Below are 22,966 nucleotides of genomic sequence, written 5' to 3'. Positions count from 1 at the left end.
CACATAACCATCTTACTGTAAGGAGCCCCATCAAAACAATGTTAAGCAAGGATTTACTACCATGTAAGAACCATTCCTGTTTAGAATGCATCAATCCAAGAAAAATCCCAAGGAGGGATGCAGTAACCGCAAAATCCTGAGGGTGGCGCTGGCGGTCTAAACTCTGACAGGAGAGCTGTCTTGCAAAACTGTCTAGTGCAAAGAAAGGGGTCTCATTTCATCAAAAGTTCAAAGGGGTTGCCTGTCCTGAGAACTCTTGACACTTCAGAACTCAACACAAGAAGCCAGGAAATCACAGGGTTCTGTTAATTAAATGCAAAGTGGCTCCCTGGCCTCCTGATGTCAGCTTCCCAGAGACCACACAATGGCCCCTCTCCTCTGAAAGGAATATGTTGATTTTTACTGTTTTACTGTCAACAAAGGCCTGCCTGCCAGAAGACCTGTGACTGACCCACCCAAGTCTTGGAGGCGGACTCCAACACTCTGAGGACTGAATTGAAAGTAAAATATATATTTTACAAAAACACTGATAACTCTTTGTAATCAAATGACAGAAATGTATAACTTTGAGAGACTTAATTTAAAAAATGTACCTTTAATTCAAGCCCAAACTCCAAATTGTGGGATATTCTGGGACAAAACCCTGCTGTTTATTAATATTACAGACTCCCTGTTTCAGCTAGACAAATGAAAATGCATTGGTATGTGGGTAGATATGTGAGGAACAGTTGTATAAAATTTAATGAAGATCCAATGTTGTTTAGCACATTAAAAAGTGCTAAAAGTTGCCATTTTTGAATGCAAGCTCTTAGAAACAGCAGATTTGGGACAGAGTATACCTCATGTGATATGTGACATGGGTATGTAATTTCAAACAACTGTGTAACTGTGAAATATGTATTTTGATCATATATAGATTTGGGTGCACAGATGACAGGGGAGTTTTTTCAAGAGATCATAAATGGCTGACATCACTCTGACACAACTTAGCTCCCCCAATCAGGGGAGAAATGAAAGCTGGACCAATGACAAGTGAGAGGGGCAAGTTTAGTTATGACCAACACACACACCCACTTGCAGAACATATAAATGGACCACTGAAACTTAGGTAGAGAGATTCATTTCCATCTGCAGCGGGACGCTCTGCCGGAAAAATCCATACTTACCTCCATCAACCTTCAAGGAGCCAACACTTAGACTCCAAGATAAACAGAGACTACAGAACCTTAACCAAAAAGGCCACTGCCAGCAAGAGTATTTGTCAACAGGCCTGAAAATCTTTTTGCAACTGAACTCTTCAGACAGCCGGCTGACGCCATCTGAATTTTGCCAAGAACTTTTGCAAGAACCCGGTGACAGAAATATCCAAAGAGAAGGCAGGACCCGACCCAGAGAACCGGTGCCTAGCAGAGACCAGGCCATTGTATCCAGAGTGCTGACCCCGATGCTGTGAGCAGTTCCAGAGGCCAGGCGCTGTGAGCGGAACTCGGGAAGACCTGACCAGACTGAAGTCCGTGACCAAGTCGCTTTCCGGTTCAAAATCTCTTGTGAGTACTCAGCAAAACTCAGAACACATCTCTTAGTTAAAATCATATAATTCAATCCATTTTTAATCTAAGTAGAACTGCAGCTTAGCAATTGTGTTATTCTGCCATCATTTTTAAAGCTGAAAAAGTGTTGCGTTTAAAATTTGCAAAACCAAAAACGACCTTCACTAAATCGCTCATATCTCCGCGACCGTTTGTCTTAGAGACTTGCAGTAACTTTCATCTGAAAGCTTAGAATCTTAGCTTTTAATCACACCAAGAACCTCATTCCTACCCCTTATAGTTTTACCGCAATCGCGGAACACGCATTCGCAAATTTTGCCGCGATTTGCAAATTTCTTCACGTGTAAAAAGCTGCTGCTGCTTACCTTCCATTTGCCAGAAATTCGTTTAACCTGCTAATCATCCCTGAATCATTGCTAGTGTGAGCCTGGACTCCAGTTTCTTTGCGGGGCTGGAGGACCAAAATCATTTAAGATGGTCCACCTATAAAGCGGCCATCTTGAAACATTTTTCTGTTCACAGAAATCCTCAAGAGGCTCGCAAGACAGCCTACAATTTGCAATGTGGGGAGGATCAGGCCCCACAAGAATTTGTGCAGGAGTTAAAGCGTGCTTTTGCACAGACCACAAGAAGGGTGCGCACGGATAGCAGAGAATTTATAAATACGTTTTTCCATGCCTTGCCCAAATATATCATGACCCAGCTCGTGAGGGATTTTCACGAGAAAAGATCTTTAGACTGGGTCATTGAACAGGCTACCCGGATCTATGAGGTGCAGAAACCGATAGATAGCAAAAGTTATGCCCAGAAAAACCCCAAAGCCAACAGCACCCCTGCTGCTGCCAAGGTGGCAGAGGTAAAGGTCACCCCCGTTTTGGATTTGGAGATGGGGGGGCCTAAAAACCTACCTGCACCTAATAATGCTAGGCCCAGGAGGTCCTCGGGTCAGTCACAGACAGGGAGCCAAGGAGGCAGCCCCACAAATGGGGTCCCTCGCTCTCCTGATTATGTAAGTCCCCGTTACAAGGGAAATCGACCCATCCTGGGTTATGTGTGGACTCCTCCAGCCCAAGGGGGGGGATCCAGCCAAGCACCTAACCCAGGGAACTTCCCTCCAAACTTCCCACAGGAGGGCAGAAATTTACCAAACCCTGGGCAGAACTTTTTCCCCAGATATCCACCCGACTTTCAGCCCCAAAACCATCCATCCTTCTTTCCCCAATTCCCTGAGCCCAGACCACTGAATCCGGGAGAGGGGAGGCCAAGGGTGGAGGGGTACCCAAATCTTCCCAACCCGGGGTATTACCAGAGGAGGGACAGCTACCCTTCCCGGGATCAGCCCAGGGGAGAAAACAGGGCCCCGTATCAGCCTGAGCGGGTTTCCCAGTTAGAGCGCCAGGTTCAAAACATGGCGCGGGATCTGGGTCACATACTGAGGGCTCAGCAGAACCCTCAGATGGGCGTGCCGGTGCAGAACGCACCCAACTCTGGACCTGGTGCTCCAGAACAATGACGGGGCAGCACCCCGATAACTCACCGGTTCCCAGGGAGGAGGCACAAAGGGAAGGGGGGTGTAAAGCCTTGGAGGAAGCTTCCTTCCTCACTTGTAAACAGCCCCTGGAAACCCAGGAACCGGAAACAAAATCTCTTGCCCCTGAAAGTCTGCCTCCTAAGAAGCAGAGGGGGGTAGGAGAAACAAAAGACCCAAACAGACTCAGTTTGAGGAGGAGGTACAGATCTTCCAATTTGAGGGAGAGGGATCCTCAGAGGATCCTGGGAAAGGGATCTTCTCCTTCAGAGAGGGGGGAACTCCTCCCAAAGAAAAATGGGTCCCTAGGGATGCAAATCCAGACTGGGGAGATGGGGAGACTGAGCTACCGCCGCCCACCATCTCATCCCAGAACCAACAGCAAGAAAATCCCCTGGTTCAAACCCATCCTGGTGACTGCCTCCAAAAAGGGGGGGGCGGCCCAGAACCGGAGCCAGGGGAACCCACAATGGCTCTGATCTCCAGTTGCCAAATTTTTCTTTCAGATTCCCAAGGCTCTCCACAGAATTCTGCCCAAATCTCTTCGCTAGCGATGTCCAAAACCAGAAAATTAGCCCACCAGTTGTCCAAAAATGTACATTATCTGTGCCCCCTTGAGGAGAAGGAGGGAAGATATTATGCCCCGGTACAAGTACAGGGACAGGGTACAATTTTGGCACTGGTGGACACTGGATCTCAAGCTACCCTTCTGTCCAGAAGGGCCTTTGATGAACTGAATGCAGGAAGGGGAGAGAATTACCAAATTCCTCTCACCTCTCTTCCTGGACAACTGCAGAACTTTGACGGGAAGGAAATTCCCGTCGAGGGGACGGCAGATTTGGACATTAAAATTGGGCGACATAAGTTGAAACACCCGGTCATAGTTGTGACCCCAGAGGGCACCCCTTGTTTACTAGGGAATGACCTCCTGAGAAGGTTGTCACCCCTAATAGATTGCGTAAACAAGGTCCTCTGGACCCAGACTAGCCGACCAATAAAATTAAAAAAGAGTGTCAACCATGTTAGTTTAAACGGCACCTGCCACATGGTTGAACAAAAATCTGACCAAGTAGAATTTCACTTCCAGAACAACCAAATTCCAGACGTGACAGTAATAGCAGTAGGACAACAGACTGGTGATGGGGGGTCCTCTCTATTTCTGAAAATCAACCTTCCTTCCAGTTTAAGGTGGTATTCCACGCTGGAAGGAAACACTCTGAAATTCTATACTAATCCACAATCAGAAACTCCCACTCCTATAGTCCAGAAAGATGTGAAATCAGCTCAAAGCCTGGCTGATATTCAGCAAATTGGGGAGCAGTTGTTCATCCCTGTTCAGTTAAATGATGGGAAGGACTCTGTTCTCGCTCGAGTGTGTGTGAACAACGGTAAGAGCTTCATCAGCGAAGCCATGTTTCGCCAACTCCCAAAGGATCCAGCCATTCCCACCTTCAAACTGATAGACAAATGGGAAATGGACCTGGAAGCACCTAATTCCAAACATCTCCTGCCAAGCAGGTGTATGCTCAAAATCTCCATTGGCAACAAGAGCATAGTCCACAATTGTTGGGTCGTGCGAGACGTCCCTGCCGCCTTTTACTTAGGCAGTGACATTCTCAATCGCTTTGCCATTAGTTTGGACCTAATAAACTTCAAAGCTTGGTCCCGATTAGCGGATAATCCCATGAGCTTTGATGATCCAGAAAAAGCATTTAGGTCAGCTCAATTGCTACCTTATGCAGTTGAAATTCAGGTTAAAGAGGAAGTCACCATCCCAGAAAGGACCCGACAATTCTCCCTGGAAGTGAAAGTTAAAAGGGGACAAGAGTTGAAAAACCCTGATGCTTACATACATCTAAATGCTTCTCTCCAACAGCAAGGGTTGGGGGTAAACCCAACACCATTAGTCAACATAGAACGTGACACCATTCTAATAGAGGTGGATAACAGCGACTTAAAGAGTATTACTCTAGCCGCAGGCACCATTATTGGAATGGCGGTTGATGACCGACATTTCTCCATTGATCTTGGAAATGAACTGTTAGGGCCAATCCCCAAGGACTGCTTTGACAGTGACAGTGACGACAATACAACACCAGACAGGATTTTTACCCGGCATGGGGGGAACTTCCTGGTGTACACTTCTTGCCCTTATGGTAAGGAAGATGTGACTTGTGACTTCAGGAGGGATGAGGTGATTTTCCAAGTCCATGAGGGCTGCCTTTCCCACCTGAAGCCTCCAGTCCAAATCAGCACTCTGACCAGGGACTTCTCCACCCAGCTGGAGGAGGCCGCTGAGATAGCCAAACCAGAAGTCTTTCCAGGCTTCAGGCAGATGGTGGAAGAGAGAGTCAACCTAGCTGATGCCTGTGTGACTCTGGAACAAAAGCAAAAGTTGAAACAAGTTTTCTTGGATTTCCAAGATCTCTTTGTGGTAGACTCATATGACTGTGGCCGCACCGACATCCACACAACAACAATCCCCACGGACCCTGGCATGACTCCTGTGTTTGTGAAGCAATATCGCTTGCCTCTCGCATCAATGGAGTCCCTTACTGAAATAATCAAGAACCTTGTGTCCAGGGGAATAATCCGTCCCATCCACAGCACCTTCAATAATCCGGTGCTGGGAATATTAAAGCCAAACGGCCAGTGGAGACTCTGCGCTGACCTTAGGGAGCTCAACAAATGGGTCCATACTTCCCGATGGCCTCTGCCCTACATTGACCAAGGGCTGGCCCAGATCCAGGGGTCACAGGTATTCACTGCAATAGACCTGACCAATGGATACTGGACCGTGCCGGTCAGTAGGGAGGACCAATACAAGCTGGCTTTTACCTTTGGGGGCCAGCAGTATACATGGACCCGGACTCCCTTCGGATACCTCAACTCCGGTAATGAGTTCAATATTTTCCTACATAAGGCCATGCCCGACCTGGGTGCGAGGGGTAACCTGGCTTATGTAGATGATGTCCTCATTAAAAGTTCATCTGTGGAGGAACACATAGCGGAGATCCGTTATGTTCTGACCCAGTTGAGGGCCGCCGGAGCAAAACTTTCCTTTCAGAAAGCACAGTGGTGTAGAACCCGTGTTAATTTCTTGGGGCATGAGATTACTCCTCAGGGTCTCTGTCCCCAGGAAAAGAAAGTGGAAGCACTTCAGAAACTGAAAGACCCCACAACTCTGCGAGAACTAAGGAGCCTCCTTGGACTGACTAATTACAGTAGAAAGTTCGTTGAGGGCTACGCAGAGATCACAAGACCCCTGATTCATCTTTTGAAAGGGGGGGGTCAAGTGGGAATGGGGTCCATAACAAGCCAAGGCAATAGGACAACTCAAAAGAAGCCTCTCACAAGTGTCTTGCCTAGCTTACCCTGTCAGAAACAAGGAGTTCTTCTTGGAGACAGGGTTCTCTAATACATGCTTGACTGCAGTATTATACCAAAAGCACGACAAGGTCAATAAAGTAATCTCCTATGCGAGTAAAACTTTATCCTCTGTGGAGGAAAAATTCAACGATTGTGAGAAGGCACTCCTAGCAACGGTGTGGGCATTGAAGAATTACAGCCCGTTTATCCAGGGGGAACACATCATATTGAAGACTCCACACCAGCCTTTGCAATATCTCCAAAGTGACAGAATCCGGGCCGGAAATGTGAGTAATTCCCTAATTACTTCCTGGATTCTGTCAATGCAAGACTTTCCTGTGGAGGTCAGATATGGCCAAAACAAGAAGAGTCCCCTCGCGCAAGGTCTGGCTGACTTGCATGATTGTGCCAGAGAAAACTGCCTCGAGGACAAGAGTCTAAAAATCAAGGACAACATGGAGGCATATCTCAATTCCCTACACAAAGTCTTTGAAGAAGACAAGTGTGAAGGAATGCCCACTGTTTATGTGGATGGATGCTCTTACCATGTTGACAACAACGGGGAAAAAGAACTTGTGGCTGGTGTAGGAAATGCATGGGTGAATGAGACCCCAGAACCCTCCGCTGGGTACAGGATTGGTCCCCGAAGTAGTCAGGTGGCAGAATTGATGGCTGTGCATCAGGCCATCCTCACTGCTGTCCAGCATCAACTCCGCGAACTGGTCATAATCACAGATTCGGATTATGTACGGAACGGGTTCGTGGAGCACCTGGTTAATTGGAAAACCAGAGGCATGTTATGTGCTAATAACAAACCCTTGAAACATGGGAAGTTGACCCAAAACATTGATGATCTGGTCACCTCGAATGAGATGACCATCTATTGGAAAAAGATCAAGGGTCATTCCAAAGTAGAGGGAACAGACAAAACTGGAAATGACTTAGCTGATCAGCTGGCCAAAACCGGGGCCATCCAAGGGGATCTAATTGAGATTGAGTCCCTGTTGGGGGAAATCCAGGTCACTGCTATCACTAGGTCCCAGACAAATGCTCACAACGACCTTTCAATTGCACAATGGAGTAAGGAGACCCCTGATGCTGATTTGATTACCGCTCAGAAGGGGGATCCAATAATTGGTAAATTTTACCAGCACCTTGAGGACCCTGAGAACTTTCCCCTGACGGATACCGATTACATTGGGAAAGAGGACCTAAGAGTGTTGATGAAGTGTCCAAAAATGTTCCGGATCCAAGACGGTTTGTTGGTAAGGAAATCCAAAGCTGGCCACGATCAGTGGGTGGTTCCTACCTCATTCCGAAGCCTGATGTTAAGTCACGCCCATGATGCGGCCACCGCCGGTCATAGGGGGTTTCACACAACACTGGAAATCTTAAGAGAGGTTGCATACTGTCCACACATGGGGCAGGACCTTGACCAATACTTGAAGGGGTGTCTTGTGTGTGCACAATTTCAGCCATCCTCCCTCACGCACCGTGCGCCTCTCCAAAAGAGGGGGATGACACTGCCATGGTCAGATTTACAAATCGACTTTGTAGGCCCTGTGATTCGCTCTGCTAGGGGGAATAAGTACATGTTGACTGTGACATGCTTGTTTACTAAGTGGGTGGAATGTCTCCCAGCCCCAAATTGCAAGGCAGAAACGGCAGCTGCCTTGATGATTAACCACATCTTTTCTTGTTTTGGTCTACCTCAAAGGATTGAGTCAGACAGGGGTAGCCACTTCACCAGTGAAGTAATGACAAAGATGTGGGAGATACTGGGGGTCAAAAGGAAGTTGCATATTGCTTACAGGCCAGCTTCTTCTGGGGCAGTAGAGAGATATAACCGAACCATTGTGAGCATTTAAAGAAGTTTGTGGCAGATTCTGGGCCAAGTTGGGATATCCGATTACCTCTGGTCCTAATGGCCATCAGATCTACCCCTTCATCTGCCACCAAAATGTCACCATTTGAGTTGATGACTGGGCGCAAGATGGTGCTTCCGCAGCATTTGCTCTACAGGACCCAAGAGCAGACACTGATAAATGCCTCCACAACTCATGAGTATGTGGAGAATTTAAGGAAACACCTTCAACATGCTTTTGCTTATGCTCAGCGGAATCTAGAAAGATCAGCTGATAGCATGAAGACCCATTATGACCTGAAAACTTCCAGGAAGGAATATCAGGTGGGAGACCGGGTCTATCTATACAACTTCCAAAGGAACCAGGCCAAGCAGCGCAAATTTTTGCCTACATGGAAGGGACCCTTTGAGATCATCGACAAGATCTCCCCTGTGGCCTACAAAATCCACATCCCCAAAGGTCCTTTGGCAGCGGGGGAAGACAAGTGGGTCCACATAAACCAGTTGAAATGTTGCCATCCCAGGCACGCTCTGCAACAACTGGAGGAATCCTCTGGAATCCTAGCGGGTACTGTCTCAGACTAATTCAGTTCCAATCATAAAACATACCATATCTAGTCTTTAAAATATTGTGATTTGCATGAAACTGTCTCTTAGTTATACTGTTTTTTATCAAAATAAGAATGTAATGTTTTGTTATGATGAAATGCATATGCTGCCCCACTATCTCAACAGTGGTGGAAAAACGTCTATGAGTAGGTATTGCCGCTCTTCCTTTGTCGTCCTAGGAGAAAGAAAACCTGGAGACGGGCCAAGGAGGATGATCCAGAGACCGGGAGCAGAGACGCAATGGGCCGGGGTACCGCCCAATATTCCCATCAGGACCGGCGAGGAGAACTGATCGATCTGACCGGATGGAGAGGAAGATGCTGAACTGTGCCATCTACAGAATTGGAAGAAGATAATGTGGACATACCAGCGCCAGGGTTCAAAACCTCCCTTGCAACCGACTCCCCCTCGACTCAAGTCAAAGCGCAGTCGGGCGGGGGGGTTTGTGGAGGGTTTTGACCCATGTGGAATCATTAGACGGGGTAAATGTGGGGATTAAGCTGTCGCTGCCCATCATTTTATCCCAGAACAAAAATAAATCATTGGAGTGGGTAAAGATGGGGATGCGCTGTCGCCGCCCATCATTTCATCCCAGAATCCAGGAGAGCTGCGCAGTTGTGCGCACACCAAAATGGTTACCTAACTTGCCACCCACCAGTGTAAAGAAAGGTCTTTGTTAACAAAATCCACTGTTACTGATGTCAAAAAGTTGCTGAAATCATGACTCATTGGACCACTTTAAAGATTCAACCTTTTTGTGGGGTTCCACATAACCATCTTACTGTAAGGAGCCCCATCAAAACAATGTTAAGCAAGGATTTACTACCATGTAAGAACCATTCCTGTTTAGAATGCATCAATCCAAGAAAAATCCCAAGGAGGGATGCAGTAACCGCAAAATCCTGAGGGTGGCGCTGGCGGTCTAAACTCTGACAGGAGAGCTGTCTTGCAAAACTGTCTAGTGCAAAGAAAGGGGTCTCATTTCATCAAAAGTTCAAAGGGGTTGCCTGTTCTGAGAACTCTTGACACTTCAGAACTCAACACAAGAAGCCAGGAAATCACAGGGTTCTGTTAATTAAATGCAAAGTGGCTCCCTGGCCTCCTGATGTCAGCTTCCCAGAGACCACACAATGGCCCCTCTCCTCTGAAAGGAATATGTTGATTTTTACTGTTTTACTGTCAACAAAGGCCTGCCTGCCAGAAGACCTGTGACTGACCCACCCAAGTCTTGGAGGCGGACTCCAACACTCTGAGGACTGAATTGAAAGTAAAATATATATTTTACAAAAACACTGATAACTCTTTGTAATCAAATGACAGAAATGTATAACTTTGAGAGACTTAATTTAAAAAATGTACCTTTAATTCAAGCCCAAACTCCAAATTGTGGGATATTCTGGGACAAAACCCTGCTGTTTATTAATATTACAGACTCCCTGTTTCAGCTAGACAAATGAAAATGCATTGGTATGTGGGTAGATATGTGAGGAACAGTTGTATAAAATGTAATGAAGATCCAATGTTGTTTAGCACATTAAAAAGTGCTAAAAGTTGCCATTTTTGAATGCAAGCTCTTAGAAACAGCAGATTTGGGACAGAGTATACCTCATGTGATATGTGACATGGGTATGTAATTTCAAACAACTGTGTAACTGTGAAATATGTATTTTGATCATATATAGATTTGGGTGCACAGATGACAGGGGAGTTTTTTCAAGAGATCATAAATGGCTGACATCACTCTGACACAACTTAGCTCCCCCAATCAGGGGAGAAATGAAAGCTGGACCAATGACAAGTGAGAGGGGCAAGTTTAGTTATGACCAACACACACACCCACTTGCAGAACATATAAATGGACCACTGAAACTTAGGTAGAGAGATTCATTTCCATCTGCAGCGGGACGCTCTGCCGGAAAAATCCATACTTACCTCCATCAACCTTCAAGGAGCCAACACTTAGACTCCAAGATAAACAGAGACTACAGAACCTTAACCAAAAAGGCCACTGCCAGCAAGAGTATTTGTCAACAGGCCTGAAAATCTTTTTGCAACTGAACTCTTCAGACAGCCGGCTGACGCCGTCTGAATTTTGCCAAGAACTTTTGCAAGAACCCGGTGACAGAAATATCCAAAGAGAAGGCAGGACCCGACCCAGAGAACCGGTGCCTAGCAGAGACCAGGCCATTGTATCCAGAGTGCTGACCCCGATGCTGTGAGCAGTTCCAGAGGCCAGGCGCTGTGAGCGGAACTCGGGAAGACCTGACCAGACTGAAGTCCGTGACCAAGTCGCTTTCCGGTTCAAAATCTCTTGTGAGTACTCAGCAAAACTCAGAACACATCTCTTAGTTAAAATCATATAATTCAATCCATTTTTAATCTAAGTAGAACTGCAGCTTAGCAATTGTGTTATTCTGCCATCATTTTTAAAGCTGAAAAAGTGTTGCGTTTAAAATTTGCAAAACCAAAAACGACCTTCACTAAATCGCTCATATCTCCGCGACGGTTTGTCTTAGAGACTTGCAGTAACTTTCATCTGAAAGCTTAGAATCTTAGCTTTTAATCGCACCAAGAACCACATTCCTACCCCTTATAGTTTTACCGCAATCGCGGAACACGCATTCGCGAATTTGGCCGCGATTTGCAAATTTCTTCACGTGTAAAAAGCTGCTGCTGCTTGCCTTCCATTTGCCAGAAATTCGTTTAACCTGCTAATCATCCCTGAATCATTGCTAGTGTGAGCCTGGACTAATATTAACTAGATACCACTCACCCTGAACTTCTAGAGGGAATTAAAAGCATTTTAACATATTTTCACTCCATTGCCAGCACATATCAAAGCATTTTGCCTGTGTTTTCAACGTCTGTAGTCTACGTTGCTGGGTGAACTGAATCACATTTAATTGCATTTCTGAGAACTGTGTGCCTTTCTTCCATTTCCTTGCATTGCATAAAAGGGGGGGGGGTGAATTGTACAAGAAAGTGATTACATTGTTTTTGCTGAAATCCTATCAAGTTATTTTCTGTACTGCATTTCATTCCACATTGCATCCATTGGAAACCATAAAAGTATTGTTGCTATCTTATCCATTTCATGTCAACTCCTTAGTGATTATCAAGAAGTGTGCTAGTGCCAGATTCTCCGTTGTTAATCTTTATCATACCAGATTAAGTGTGATATCCAATTATTAATTTATTATAAAGCGTGATATAATATATATTGTTTAAGTTATCAAATAAACCTTTAAACTTGCAAAACAGAACTACTTCTTGGCTCAGTGGGGTCAGGAGGATTCCAAGAGAGGGGTGTTATATAGGGGTAGTCATCCAGAACGCATGAACTGGACATAAAGTTATATCAATAAGGGTTTTCATTCAGTATTATAGACTAGGCGTTGACTTAGCTGTAGTGTTGAATTGAATCCTCTTACACACCGCCAAATTGCTAAAGTTGGGGCAGATTTATAGAATAGTTTAAACAAGTTGTTAAGTGTGGAGAAAAGATTTGTTTTAGTTAGCCAATCCCATTCATATTCCCACAAGCGAAAAAAGGTGCATCCCTTGGACACGCACAAAGGAAAAACCGCTAGAGAGATTTGTGCCTAATAAGAAACAAGTTTGGCATAAAGCAGCAAAGATTGGTCTTTTGGTAGTTTGTTGTAAATCCACTCTGTCACTCAGAACGGGGGTGTCCGTGTCCAAAAAAGCTGTTATGCATCTTCCTTGGTGTATTGCTTCACTGGGGCTATTCAGAAATAAAAATCTGCATTTTTATTGCTTGATGCAAGAAATCCGCCGCTGCAAAAAGGAAAGGACCAGAAAACAAGCCTTCTCTGCCTACGCCCCAACACTAGGGAACCTCCTCTGTGTCGGCATCAAATTCACCCGCATGCTCCAACAATTCTGAAAAGAACTCAAGACTCACCTCTTGAAGGAATCTCTCTGCATCTACACCTAGCCCGACACATCGCCCCTCGTGCTACCTGACTTACTAGATGCCGCCCGCCCCTCTCCTCCCTGATACCCTGTACAGCTGTACCCCTGCTCTGTGCCCCTCTGTAGACTACCCTCCTACCCCCCGCTGTATATCTGTTCTGCTGTTACCTCTGAAAAGTGCTCTGTTATTCATCTGTACTGTTGTATACCTCTGTAAAGTGCTCAGTTATGTATCTGTATTGTTGTATACCTCTGTAAAGTTCTCCATTTCTTCTTGAAGCTAGGTCCACGCTGAATAAATATAATAATAATAATAAAGAACCCCAGGAAGCACTGCAACTCAGATTCTGTGGATGGGGCCACTGCCTCAACTGGAAACAACATGGCTGATATACTTCATGCTGGAGCAGTAGAACTGCAACCTTTCCAGACACACATTCAAACCCGTGTGTGGAAGAAGGCCCAAGGCTTTCAGGAGCCTCTGGTTGTGTTCCAGCAGCGTCTTTGCAAAGATGACGACATTGAGTTAGAAAAACACCTTCAACAGATTTAGATCTCCCACTGTGCTCTTTCACTGGCAGCAATGTGGATGGGGTTTCTGATATGCCTCGGGGAATCCGCAAACTCCTAGAACTCTAGTGAGCAGATGAATGTTGTCTTTTCTCAGCCTTAGAGGTGCCACCTGCTACCTGTAAAATAATCCACTGCCTCATCAACATTCAGGGTGGTGTGCTGGACTGGGATGGCTCAGCTATTGAGCCTGTGGTAGTCTATGCACAGTGGCTGATTGTTCTTGCAGGCCACCACAATTGGGGATGTGTATGGGCTATGTGTCAACAGGATCGCTACGGCCATCAGCTCCTCCAGGTCCCATCTCATATTGGCTGGGACGTATCACGGTTTATTGTACAATTACACTCAAGTCAGGGAGCTCCTTCACCTACACTGAATGTGGCACACGACAGATCACTATGAGTTTTTATTTGGTTCACTGTGGTGAGGCCTCCAACCCGTCTCACACACAACCTCAAAAAACACCCAGTGCCCCAATGGACTAGGAACAGGCCGGTGTGTATTAAGAATATATTTATGTATTAATTAATTTAAGCAAATGAGAACCAACAGATTACAGCAGCCACCAACGTTGTGGCAACACAAAGACAAAATATCCTTTTTAGTAAAGTATCACCACAAGCTGACACCAGACTATACTTTTGCAATAGCTACCTTTTAAGTCACCTCCCCCCCGCCCAATACAAGCAGAGAACAGTTCAAAACACACCAGGTAAATGAATGCAAACAGACAGTAAAGTAATACTTTTGCCCTAGCAACCCTCACCTTCCAAACATCAATTTGGCTTGATTTATTTGAATGGAAGGCAGTGCCAGGGAGTGAGAAACACAAGGGGAAAATGGGTTTTAAAAATTGTGGGTCACAGAACCAATAGGGAAGACAGAAAGGCAATGGGACAAATTTGTTTTGCTACACCTGATAATAGCACACAGGGCTTTAGCATTATGGTCCGAACAGAATGGGAAAATCGGGTTTCAGTTACCTAACACAGTTACAATCAGAAAGCATAGAAATAAATGAGAAATTTGTTTTGTTACACCAAAAGGAGAAGCAGGACTTTGGGGAATATTAGTCAGCACACAATGGAAAAATCGGTTTTGGGTTGTGATTCACAGAAACAATATTGGCCTTATTACGAGTCCGGCGGTAACCTGCCGGTTTTTCCGGGTCGGTTACCACCGGACTCGTATTACCTTTCCGCCTCTGAGATTCCTGGAATTACCAGGGCATTACAACCCCGGTGACCTGGGAATTCTGGAGGTGGAATTCGGTAAATCCCCATTCCCATAGGACTCAATAGGAATGGGGACCATGGAAACACCGGCACCACCATCTTGTGATGGTGCCGGTGTTTCCACGTCTGCCTGCAGGCGGGCAGTGTTAAACCCGCCAGGTCAGACCTGGTGGGAATGACACCTCCGCCTGCAGGACTCAAGATCACCCGGTATGGAAACAACAGTGGCGGCGGGTTTACAGCCACCGTTATATCCATACCGGGTGACTCGTAATGAGGCCCTATGACAGTAAGAAAGGTAAGGGGAACATTCGGTTTGCTGTGCATGACCATAACACACAAGGCTTTAACATTATGGTCAGAACAGAATGGGAAAATCGGTTTTGGGTTTGAATGACAGATGCAATGGGAAAAGAAAATGCAAATTAATTTTGCTGAGCACAATTGAAACAGGGACAAATTCGTTTTGCAGATTACAATGGGATTCTTTTGGGTAACTCTTTATGACTATACTGGCTCACAATACAATGGGAAAAGATGTTTGGTTTCAAATGCCAACAATACTGATCCTGTTAAATAAATGGGGGAATTAATTGATTTACTTTGATAAATATGCTAAGGATCTACATGGGCCAACAGGGGATTTTTCAATGGGAAGGAACTAAGATACACAGGCAAACAGGGGATTTTACAATGGGGAAATATCTAAGGCAAAGCTGGAAGAATACAGGACTTATATAATCTATGGCTTGGGGTATTTCTACTTACAGGAGTGGTCAGGATTGGGCATCAGAGTGTCAGAGCACACCGCTGGGGACAGCCAAAGGGGATCAGTCAAAGGCCTCATCTCCTGGCTCCAAGGGTCACAATCAGTCTCTATGTCTCCTGGCTCCACTGCAAGCTAGGCCTCTCTGCTGGGATCTTCATGCCAGATTTTGACAGCAGGTCACCTCATGAGATTAGTGGGAAGAGTCCAGCTCTGAGGCAGGTTGGCTTAGTTATAGGGCAAATGACATCAATAATGGGTCATGCTTCTCGTGAAAGGGATTGGCTAGCCTCCACTACCCCTTCCCACCTGTGTGCTGATAGCACGAGGGGATGGAGGAGTGCTTCGAGACACCAGAGGAGGAGAGCACTTCATCATCTTACTTCAACAAGTGGGTTCGGTCATGTTTGGGGACATAGAAATCTGACTACCTGGCAAGTGCCCTTCATCTCCACGTTTTGACAGGTATAAATGCATTTTTTAAAACTACATTTTACAGCGAATCACATAAGACTAGTACGTCATTCCTTTGCAGAGATACGGTTTTTCTCCATTTACTCCAGAACTATATCGGTGAGAAACCTGGCACTATGTGGGCACCATGTGAATCACATTTAGCACGCTTTATCAATTTTTTCGCATCACTGGTAAACACAAGGAGGGCCACATCACATTTTCATGAGTAACTTTACTTGTGTTTATTCCACAAAACTCGTTTTGGGATGATCAGAAGGGGTTAACTGTCACCTTTCCGAAAAGCCTGGAATGACTATTGTGTGATGTATATTGTCAATTGTACGCAACAAAATGTGAAAAGCAATGTAGTAGTTTCTATTCTGTGCCTCTCTGGCCCCCACCTTTGCTAAAGTTTCAGTTTCCCTGTTCATGCCTGTGACGTCAAGAGAGGGCTATGTGTTTAGATTAGCCCAGACCTTCAAGAGCTAATGACCACTAATGCACATTTTATGTGAGGCTTGAGACCTGGGGCCACACAGGCCAGAGAACAGATCTGTCTTTATCTGGTCCTCCTGTGTTTCAGATCTCAAAAGTTATTCTTTTCTAGTATTTGTAAGGGAAGCACTGACAATGAAGACAACCAGGCTTCTGTGTCTTCCCAAGCAACACGGGGGGAGCTGGGTTTCCCATATTGCAGAAATCAACAGCCTGGCCCCTTGCAACAAGCATCCTGTAACTCATGCCTACATGTATTTAAAATTACATCTTATAAAATATACAGTTTCAAAATTACATGCGTGTTGCTTTGAAACTGTCCATGTAACTGAGCTGGTGATAGGCAGAAACCATGTTCATACTTTGAAAGCTTGGCAAGCATTTTGCTGAGCAGATTTTTAGTTTAAAGGTAAAAACAAAAAAACATCTTTTTATTTAATGTTCATGAAAGAAAGTTCTTTGTTTCACTGCAACTGCTGAACACAATGCTGACATCCCATTGAGGGTTCTGTGGACTGCTGTTTCGTGGACATATCATTTCAGCTCTTCATGGATTAGTCAAAATATCCTTGCCATGTGTCTTTCGCTTTCTTTGTGAGGCCTTTCGCATCTCCCCATATTTTGCAATTTTAGCACATTTCCTTTCCTTCTGATATGAAAGTACAAAGCCTTGTATCGGACCTTGTGTATGTGCAGGCCTGGTATTTATTTCTCACATCCAGGGGCTATTTCACCCCACAGATGAGACGCTTAGCCACTAGATCTCTCTCTCTGAATTGGGTGGTGTTATTTAGCCTGATGCAGTGGTCTACCCTATGCGCTTCTCCTTCATCCATACAGCAGGTCGAGAACACTTTGGCCCTCAGAACCAGTTGCCCTTGCAGGCAGTCATCCTCTCTTTCTGTAAGTGGTGAGTCGCTGAAGTTTAGTAGCTGTGGGTCAATCGCTGGAGTGGGATTTTGTGTGATGGTGGCTTGGGCCACAGTCTATGAGGTGCAAGTGTGCCATCTTCTTGGCCGCAAGGATACAGATGACTTGTCTTAGAGGTTGGGACCTTGGTTTTCTTGAGCTTGCTACCAGTATTGGTGACTGTTCTCTGCACCAAAAGACCTTACAGAATGTTTTCACCCTTGGATGCCTACATCAGGAGTCATCATGGATTTAGGTGTTCCTCGAGGCCTGTGTGCCCACACACTATCACAGTCTGCCTAGGTGATATGATGGCCTGACCATAGCTGGCGGTGGCTGCGTCCACAATGGGTGCTTCGAGCTGATCGAGAGCTTTCAGGTCTCTGAGGTATGCCTTTTTGCAGGCCGGGAGCACTGTCAGCGCTTGGGTGTAAAGCAGGCAAGTCATCGCTCTGCACATCCCTAACAACATCCCAAAGATAGCAGAATTGTTGCCAAGGACTATGAGCACATGAGGATTCAGGTTCTTGGTGGGGCAGACTAACACCATCATGATCAATGTGGTGTTCATACCCACAACCTACTAGGCCATGTGTACCTTGACCTGAAGATTATCATTATAATTGGTTATTTATAATGCGCTTAATACACAGAGGTTTCTAAGAGCGTACCCAGGGATCAAACCTGTGTTGCTCCATGTCATCTTGCTTCCAAGGTGAGCGCATTGCCCCTGAGATATCCTCCCGAACAAGATAGCAGCGTTATTGGCAAGCAGCATCCCAACTTCAAAAGCATTACAATGGCAGCCTGTGACCCACCGCTGAGGAGTGCTCAAGTGAGACGCCTCTCTGGCTTCAATAGGATGGTCTTGTGGAGCTAGTGACAGAGCCAGGAATGTTGCTGCTCTAGTGAACTAGGGGAAGAATCTGCTTATTGCAAATGACAGCCAAATAGTTTCTCACCAGGCATAAGGATGGTGCCTTGAAATTTTAGCATCCACTCAGTTCCAATCTCAGTGGTTCCTCTACGGTGTCAATCACCTGCTGAGATGAAGTATCTGGACACAAGGCTCAATGTTACTGGACTGAATGAAGAGCAGGTCCATTCAACGTCGTGATGGTCTCTTCTCGGCGTCCAGTACTTTCCAGTCCGATACCATCTGATTTGCAAGGTCAGAGCATAGTTTGTATTTCTATTCACACGTCAGGACTGGCTGCTCTGCTGAAAATTGCCTTGCGCAGTTGTGGGGTCCAGACTCCAGTAGCAAGGCTCATGAGTAGTTTGTCATGGAAATCTTGACCACTGTTGTCAAGATGATCGCTGCATCCCTTGTCGTTGAATGGATGTCGGGGCATAGGGCTGGTGATGATCTCCCCCACCAGGTGATGAGTGGCCAGACTGGGAAGGTGAACGCAGGTTCCCCCTCCTCCTGCCCACAGACCGCAGTCTTCACCTAAAAAGCAGTGCACAATAGGTAGCATTTGCCTGCCTGATCTGTGCCCAAAACACCTATGTACTCTAGGGGATCTGTCAAGAAATAAATACATGGCAGTGGTGGCATAAACAGGACTTTCCCCACTAAAAAACATAACTCTGGGTTGAAGCCCTCAGCTCGCATCCACTGAAAAGCGTGGTACTGTGCCATGCAGCGATCGAACCTTGTGGTGACTAAAGGGCCGAATGGGTATGGCTCTTCAAGGGCCAATCAAGGACTCGGTGCATGAAATGAGTGATTCCACCTGCGATGGGTGGCAGAAGCAACCTCCCGGGTCCTCCTTTTACTGAAAGAAAATAATACAAGGCAAACTTGACGAGGCAGCAATGTCCACTGCAAGCAGTCAAAAAGCGACACTCTGATCATCTTTAAACTCCTTGCTCGGGTGTGAGAATGTCTTAAGAATGTATACACTGGGGCAGCAGATAAGAGCGCCTTCTCCAGCAGAACTTGGATCAGTGGAGTGGGTCTACAGAAAACTCCATTCATTTAGCATAAATATACTTGAGCAACAGCAGATCAATACAAAGAGGTTACTTACAGGATGGCTATGCCTGACTCATGGCTCATCACAAAGCCTAGGTATTGTATTGAAGTACAATGGAACTGGCATCTGTTAGGTTTAGCCAACAGGTGGTTATCTTGTAGCCTAGCTAGTACCTTTCTGACATGTCAAGTCAAGAGGAAAATTAGCATAGGAAGGAACCAGGAACCAGGACATAAATAAAGAATTACAGGATTGCTGAGCAGGGAAAACAATTACCTGCATTGAGACGCACTGAGCCGAATGCTGCAGTCACTCTTATGCGAAGAAACCAGAAGAACCGACTCTGCTGCAGAAAGCTAGACTGCCGCAAGTGTTACTGCATGAGATCACGGGCGCCATCCTGGGGGTAGAAATGGCACCCACAAAATGAGGGACGTGTCACCGTGCCGACCACAAGGACCAAGGGTGGCGGTTCATGACACCCTGGCTGAAGATACAGTCTGCCTTACAGCTTCCGTCAGTGAAGGAACACCAGGATTTCCAAGAGGGAAGCAAGATCCTTCCCCAAAACATCTCCCAGGGGACAGAGGGAGATGCCAAACTCAGAGGACCCACCCAGCAGCCCCAGAAACAGAATCGTGCAAGCACACAGCATGCCCTGCTAGGCTCTGCCAGTAAGCTTCCTAGGTGGGAAGTGGCAGAGGGACTCTGAACAAAGGACAATGCCCTCGCCTACAAACACTCTACTCAGCTTTGGGCCGTCCGCCTTAAAGGACGACACGAGCCCTGCAAAGAAGCTAAAAGTTCCAGCGCTGTTGAGTCACAAGCCCCTGCCCCGGCAATAATCCTGAACAGAAAATATCCTTTAAAGTGCATGCTATATGAGTTCTCTACCACTGAGGAGGTGTATGATGTCTGGGGGTGACAACTGTGCGAGTATTGGGACAATCGTTGAACTGCAAGTGCTGTTGCAACTTATTCGCTGATCAAACGGCGTGATACACGAGCAGACGCTGATTCAGGCATCCAGGGGAAGTGCAGGAATCTTAACGTGAGCCTGGTGCTGTGAGGCCTGTGCGGGGGAGGAGCTGCAGCGCAGTGAAGCTACTGCGCTCGCGTGACTGCCTTGGCAACACGCAAACAATGCTTCACATGAATGAGCAGCCAGATCAGGAACGTTACCTATAAAGAATTACAAACAGGATTAGTGGTCTGAAGTGCATAGATGGGTGATGGGACATCCCCTATGAATTACATCTCTTAACGCAGAACGCGGCAACTCCACTAACAGTGGATGACCCGCTCCTGCATTCCATCTCACTGCGGGATGCTCAAAATACTTGGCTGCACACTTCCCTGCAGCACAGAGATGGGAGGAAACAGGAAAGTGCTCTGCTTCAATGGTACAACATACTGCATGGGGCGGGGGGTGGCTGGCCCCTGACAGCCTTGATAACTGAAGGACTGATGCACTGAAGAACACCACCTACTTGGTCCCAGGTCAGACAGGAACATTGTGGGACTTTGCAAGGTAGGCCAAGGGTTGGAGGACATAACGGAGTTCCTGCAGCGCTAGGGAAGGGGTGCCCCCATTGTGCTGCTGGGACATGCCCAAATCCTCGAAGCGAAGTGCCCAAGTGCTGCCCCCCACTAGTGAGTTGTGAGGATAGGAATGGTGCAAAGGAGGTCTGGTTAGTCTCGGGGCCACATTGGAACTTGTTTCGAGGATATACCGGAGGCCAATAATGTGGGGCGAGAGTGGGTGCTTATAGCCACTTAAACACTTTGGACAGCAGTGGGGAACATTGAGCATGGCATGCTGGTGCACTCTAGGGCCGTGGTGGCCTAAACCCTGCTCCTGTACATCAGCTGACAGGCGCTGGGGAATATTGATAATATTGGGATGAGCCTGAAGCCTGTGGAGTGGTGATAGTGTCACCCTGTAAGTAACCGAGAGGCCACACTAGGAGAGCGGTGACCCACCCCACCACTCATGCTGGGCAGACTCTGAGTGACACAGAATATTTTGCTGCGAGAACCTAATCCTGTGATACACGCACTTGCACAAAGAGATGGTACTGACTCCCTCTGATTGTAGAGAGGTGATTGGGAAGAGATAAGTGTAGCAAAGCGATATGAATAAAGGAGCCGGGAAGAAGCGTGGCCCAATGGACTCATTTGCTAGCAATTGTGCCCCAGGCTCCAGGCCGACAACACCAGAACAAGCAGGAACCTCCAGTGCTACGAATGCTGAAACTCAAGATGACCAACTATTAACAACAATGCAAAGCGGATTCATGGCCATTAACGTCAAATTAGATGACATCGTAGCTACTTTTGGGTCCTTAAAATCCAAGCTTGAAAAAGAAAGTGGTCGTATCAACGGGGCAGAGGCCAGGATAGGTGCGGTGGAGGACATGTGAGTCAACATGACCGTGATATCACATAACTAAAGGTCAAACTCAACAAGACCCGAGGAAAATGCGATGATCTTGAATCACGATCAAGAAGGAACAATGTGCATATTGCCGGGGTACCCGAAGCCGCATGCAGGGGACCCATGGAACCATTTATTGAAGGCCTTTTGAAAACTATATTCGGCAAAAATCAGTTCTCCACAAATGTTTTGGTTTAGCGTGCACACCGTACTTTGGCCCCGTTTCCTAGACCAGGAGCCCTGCCACGCACCATTATTGCAAAAATGCTTAACTATAGGGACAGAGACCTCGGGATACTCTGCTATGAAGCTAACAAAATACATATTTATCTTGACTTTGCGGCTGAGGTCCAAGCCCAGAGAAGGTCTTAAGACTCAGTGAAGAGATTACTGAGAGCTCGACATGTCCCATATGCTCTTATGTTCCCTGCAAAATTACGTATTCAACATGGGAGTAGAGCGCATTTTTTCAAGAATCCTGCAGACGCCACAGCTTCTACTGAGGCATCGATCCCACTCCCCATTCTGGATTGCGGGAGAGAACCCAGGAAACAATGCCAGACAAAATGGCATGGAAGTTTCATTGAGAAATGTTATTCTGATGTTCATTTCTATAGCATGTACAGGCACACAAAAATGTTGTGTTGTAGCCGGGGATGTGTCTGCTGGGCTGGCCTACTAGGGTTGGACTGCTCAAAACGTACTTCTGGAAATGTCCATGGTTACACAATGGTGGCATCAACAAGTAGTGGTAGATGGTGAGAGTAGACGGAGGGATTGGGTAGTACAAGGGAAATGTTTGAGTACAGGAATGAGAGATGGAGGTTGGTAGGAGAAGAGGGGCGGGGAGTAAAAAGGTTTTTAAAAGCAGACAGCAGCGGGCGGATAGTTGGACATGGTTGGTGCCATGCCCCAATGGGTTAGTGCAAAATGAGGCTCCATTATAATTTTAGGTACGACTAAATGTCGGGTGAAGTGATTAAGTTGATATCATGGAACATCAGGGGTCTGAACAACCCCATTAAAGCCAGCAAGGTTATAGCATGCCATCATAGACACGCTCCTAAAATAATAATTCTGCATGAAACACACACACTAGGCCCAATAAATGTAGGGTTCACACCCAAATGGGGGTGACAGAGATATTATACAACCTACTCATTACAAGCTAGAGGAGTTCTAATTATGGTACATCGGGCACTGCCATTTCAAGTAGAGGAGATGCAGGGGGACCCTGAAGGTAGATATGTTATGGTT

The sequence above is a fragment of the Ambystoma mexicanum genome, chromosome 8 (genome assembly GCF_040938575.1).
Source record: "Ambystoma mexicanum isolate Mex_15411 chromosome 8, UKY_AmexF1_1, whole genome shotgun sequence".
NCBI classification, from domain to species: domain Eukaryota; kingdom Metazoa; phylum Chordata; class Amphibia; order Caudata; family Ambystomatidae; genus Ambystoma; species Ambystoma mexicanum.
This window is presented reverse-complemented; position numbering follows the sequence as displayed.